Raw genomic sequence first — 5,686 nt, forward strand, 5'->3', positions numbered from 1 at the left:
TGTCTCTTAAAATTGCATTCAATGTGATTCCAATATGTGTCAATCTAAAGAAAATTTGTTCCTACTTAAGGCCTGTTCGGTATCTTGCCAGTTTCAAAACTCCGCTCCGTGCTAGGAGCTGGTTCTGAGCCACTCCGTAGGATTACACTGCCGCTCCCTCCGCTCCGGGAGTCGCAGCCGTGGAGCGGAGTGGATCCGAACAGGGCTTTAGTAGTTAGTAGTTTGTCTCAGGCATACCAAAGTTATGTTTCCGTCCAGTAGAAGTTTTCCTCCGTATGCACTGAAAATTGCTTCCATATCCTGAATGGAGTTTTTTTCCATGTTGAGAGAGAAAATAATTTTTCTTCCATGATTACTAAAAATAATGCTTCATACACTCAAATTACATGCTTCCGACGGTTTACACATTTGCTCCAACCAGTATCAATTTGTCAATATTATCACCCGCAAAAAAATAGTTTGTCAATATTATAGTGCATCATCTGTTGCTATCGCATGTTTCTTATCCGATACATATTTGCATCAATCTTCTAGGCAAATGTTTCATTAAATATTTCATAAATGAATTAGAAATATGTTACAGAAACACAGATTCATTTTGGATCTGGATGGTCTCCAACGACTTGATAATGGTATACTTGCTTATTTCCTGGAAGCTTTTTGGAAACTCTGTTCAACTTTTTTTGTAGACACTAGTAAAACTTTCTGCTAGTGCAGTACAAATTTGCTTCGATATAATTAACAATATATCCTGTGTAACATTTTATTTTGTTTCCCACGCAACAAACTTTTGCTTCCAACAATGAGATAATTTCTTGCTACCACAATCGAAATTTGTTTTGATGTAACAAAAAATTGTGTCCAAGAACTTTGCTTCCATGTGAAAAAAAATTGCATCGAAGAATTTGTTTCCAACACAAGAAAAACTTTGCTTCCCATGACATTTTTTTTGCTTCCATCAAATTCAACAGTTTTCCATGGTAAAAATTAAGTTTCTTCAACAAAACATAAGTTTGTTATCTGCTTCACCCATTCATACTCTAAGTTTAGGGCATGATACAAAGTTATTTCCTTCCAAGTCACCAATAGTATATTCACTGCTTCTAAGTGAATATCATATGTTTCCTATAGATTGTAGACTTGCTTCACTTCGCGTGGTCATGTTCATTATAGGCCAGATCGAGGTGTCATCACACTTCTAGGTGCATGCATCGGTCACCTCCATATATGGGCAGTGCCCATCTGCTCCAAAGCTAGCACACAATTGCTTAAAGCATATATCACCAAATATATGAAATATATGAAGCGTGATGAAAGTGTTTGAGTGCAAATAATGCTCTTGACAATGTAAGAAAAAGTACATAAAAAGTTGGAAGTATGTTTATATTGCTCTAAGCTATATGAAATGAAGAAAACATACAATAAAGTTAGGAAGCATGACATGGATATTGAGGAGCATCAATTACTTGTTATCTCGACGTAACTTATACCTAGCGGAAGCATAGAATATTGTAACTAGAAACTAGTAACGAATGTTACCAACATATGTGCACATCAATTATTTTGTGATCTGCAAACCAATTCCATCCATTGATGCAAACAAACTGGGATGCCGAAGCATAGATATGATGCTTATGTAGCATAGATAGAGAATAATCAGTATGTGTAATTAGATCATGATCGAACGACGGATGATTCACGCAATGCAATACCTCTGATTGGGAGGCAAGACGAAGATGGGAAAAGGATCAGATCTGCTGGTTCTTTGGCCGGCAACTAGTACTCCGGCACCTAGTTCAAACCTCTGGGCAACCTAGTGAGGCAACAAACGTGCCGGATATGGCAGGATCGGCCACCTAATGCCGGAATGACACACTGCCAATGTCAATTGGGATGTCGCCAGGAGAAGTAGGTCGGCACCGTTCCAAATCCACACATGGGGTCGGATCTGGGCGATGTGGTCGACTGCAGCGTCTGCCATGGATTGCATCTTCGACGCGAGGTGGAAAGGAAGCAATGGCACGCATGAGGTGATATCTGGGCGCTGCAATTGGAGAGGACAGGCGTAGCATGGTTGACGACAAAGGGAGGTCCGACGGGAGATGAGAGATGAACGGAGGTTTGGAAGAGAGGCAACAGGAGAGGGATTAGGGGGAGTAAAAAAGAGGGATCATGGGTTATGCGAGGGTGCCTGCATCAAATACGGTTGGTTAGCAACGATAGGGAGAGATTTACATGCGGTACCTAGGCATCAACGAACTGCGTGTAGTCTGACGTTTGCTTCGTATCAGACTACAGACAGGGAGCATTTCCCTAAGTTAATCGTATGACAGGGCAGCTGTTGTGCGTGCTGTTGCGTTGAGGTTTAACTACTTCAATGACCTATTGCATTCCAGTGAGGCCTAACTCTGCTGCGGTGTTTATTCATGTTGGTCAGAGGGAATTGCTCATTTGTTCCCAGTTCTGGTCTGCTGGCAAACGCTGGAATTTGATATAAATTTCTCCAGGAATCAATTTAGACAGTGGTTTGTGATCCATTTTGCTGTTCCAACTCAACATTTTACCTATTTCACCATTGTCTGACCAAGTTTTCCGTTCATGTAGCTGTGGATCTCAGGTGCCTAATCTGGTGGCGACAAGCCTTCGGCCTGGTTGGTGTTGTAAGACTAGCCACAATGGGTAGTAACATAGAGTAATAACATGGGCATGTTACTACTCTATGTTACTACCTCTATAGTGGGAAGTAACATATGGGGTGGTAACATGCAATACTTCATTTATTATGCTATAGACTCATCTTGCTTTGATATGTGTGATGTTACAGTAACTAGCTAAGTTACTAGAACTACCTCTCTCTTCATTAACTCATTGCCACATAGACAAATTTGCTGAGTTGGACTTGAAGTTACTGCTGAAGTTACTCCCACTGTGGCTAGTCTAATGAACCCTCCGAAAAAAGCCCCGAGCGACTCGCCCCTCCCGAGTCGCTCCCGGGGGGGGGGGGGGGGGGGGGGGGGACCCTTGCGCCGCCGGGCCAGTGCCCTCCTCCTTCTCCCGTCCTGGCCGCCGTCGGGCAAAGCCTAGTCGGCGGCGGCGGCGGCGGGGGCGGCGGGATCCTCTCCTTCCTTGCTTCGCGGGATCCAGCGCGGGTGGATCTCATCGCGGATGGCGGCGTGGCGCGTCAGCGCGGTCTTGGGCGGACACGACGGGTTCCCGTGCGCGTCGCACGCCCATGGTGCCTCTTGGTGGTCGCTGGAGGGGCCATTCATAGTGCCCCCATGGTTGCTGGTGGTCTGATCTGGTGCGGTAAGATCTAGCCGCCGCCTTGGGTGGTGCGGGGCTGCCCTCTGGCGGCGGTTGCCGTCCCTGCTTGGGGTTCCCCTCTGGTGGTTGGTGCTTGCCATGGCCGGCCTTGCGGGGACCTCCGGTGCTTTGGGATGGCGTGCTGGTGGTGGCTCGGGGGTGCACGGGTCGTGGGCAACGGCGTGGCACGACGTTCAGTGCTTGGCGGTGAGGTGCAGGTGGTGGTGACAACCTTCCTTCTCCTGGGTACGGGCCGGTGGCGTGCAGGTTCGCTTGCTCGAGGTGGCCATGACCTAGGGTTCGTGCTCGGGTGGACCGGATCAGGGCCCGGGGCGGATCAGAGCTTTTGCTCCGGGTAGGTGAGGTGGGGTTCGGTACGGGATGTGCTCGCGATGGTACTCTTTCTCTACTCGCGGGTGCGGTGGTCAGCGATGGTGGTCGTGATACTGTTGCGTGGCTGGGCGGATCGGCGCTGGTGACTATGGACATGGCATCGTGCGTGCTAGCTTGGGCTTATGCTTGGGGCTTCTCGTCGACGGCCGTTGACAGTCATGGAGTCGTGTCCCCCCCAATCCACCGGGATTGGCTGGGGACGCAGGTGTGGGTGCCTCCTACGGTGAAGGTGCCTACCCAGATTCGGTGACTGATGCCGGGCTAGGAGTAGGGGGCGTGTCTCTGCTCTTCCTACCGTGGTCAAGTGTGCCGTGAAGTGAGTGATGCACGGTGTCCCGCGACAGGGATGCCGGGGGCAGCAGCCCCGGATGGCGATCTGCATGGTTGCTCGTCGGCAGGCACGGTGGTGGCTCTCCTCCCTGGTTGCGTGGGCAATGGGAGGTGTGGCGGTGGGTGGCTCTGGCGTGCTCTCTGTCCTCTCAGAGGCGTCGCCCCGATCTGGATCTGGGGATCTGACCCCGTCGTGTTCGTCCTGGTGGCCTCGTGGTGACATAGATGAGTTGCCGAGCGAAAGCTCTGTGCCTTGGCGCCGACGACGGTGACACCCGTGGGTGCCGCGTTCTTCTTGAAGACGTCATCGTGGTTCTTCTCTTCGTGTCAGGGCTTCGGGCGAAAACATTTGTCCGTTGTGGACTCGACAGCGGCGACGCTCTGCGACGTTCCCCTCTTGAGGGCGTTGTCGTGGGGCTTAGATCTACTAGGATATAGTGTGGCGGTGTGTCTAGGTCTTCCTGTGTTGGCACCGTAGTTGCGTGCGTTCTGCGTGTTTCGATTATCATGGGATCGGTTTTGTAAGAGGGCGACCTCACCTTCTTGTATCGTTCCGCCGTGTTTTTTTTGGTTGTTGCTTTATTTATAAAGCGGGGCGAAAACCTGTTTCAAGAGAATGAACTCTCCGCATTGTCATGTTTTCTGTTTTTAGCTTTCTCCTTCTCATGACATAACATCTAGGGCACCACCTTATGCGGCCTGGTCATAGCACCGCCGTTAGCTACATGAGGTGATCTTCGAGACGTGGGATGCAAGTCTCGCACAAGGGCCGCAGTTTAAGTGGCACAAATCTCTCTCTTGGAAGGATGTGTCCAGGTATTATCTAATTATGTCACATCTAAGATCACATCAGCAACTATTTGTGGCCCTATTGTTTGTCTTTGTTTGTTTGTTTGCTCCGGTGCATTGTAGGCCGCATGGGTTCAGCGCGCATATGAATGTACAAAATGTCCTTGTCCTAGTCTAGTCCTGGGTAACGTGTAACGTGGCTGGAAAATCCTATTGGGATTTCCTATTTGACGCATTCTGCGTCAAATTGATGGAGGTTCGCAGAGGCGAGCGACGCTATGAGCTCAGTGGGCCGGGACCCATTTAGCGATTGCGGGCGGGTGGTTTTCTCCCGGTTTTGGAACCTTCCAGAAGGTTCCTGAAACGGTTTTCTTTTTTCCTGCTGCTTTTCGAGGTTGGTTTTTTTCCTTTCTATTTATTTTTTATTTTATTTTTTATATTTTCTGTTTCTTTCTTCATTTCTTTCCTTTTTCTGTTTCTTTTTCTAAAATTCGATTTTTTTATAAAATGTTCAGAATTCAAATTTTCAAATTTGAAAATATGTTTGGGGTTTTCAAAAATGTTCTTGTGTTCAAAAAATTGTTCACAAATTTGAAAAACGTTCATGTTTTCATAAATGTTCCCAAATTTTCAGAAAATGTTCATAAATTTCGAAAACAACTCACGTTTTCCAAGATAATGTTCACAATTTGAAAAAAGTTCATCTTTTTGAAAAATGTTCGCACTTTCAAAACAATGTTCGGCTTTGTGAAAAATGTTTGCACAATTAAAACAATGTTTGCTATTTTAAAAAATGTTCAAAATTTTGTTTTGAAAGAAGTTCCCATTTCCAAAAAAATCACAAATTCAAAAAGTGTTCACATGTTTAAAT

This window comes from Aegilops tauschii, chromosome 7, assembly GCF_002575655.3.
Source record: "Aegilops tauschii subsp. strangulata cultivar AL8/78 chromosome 7, Aet v6.0, whole genome shotgun sequence".
NCBI classification, from domain to species: domain Eukaryota; kingdom Viridiplantae; phylum Streptophyta; class Magnoliopsida; order Poales; family Poaceae; genus Aegilops; species Aegilops tauschii.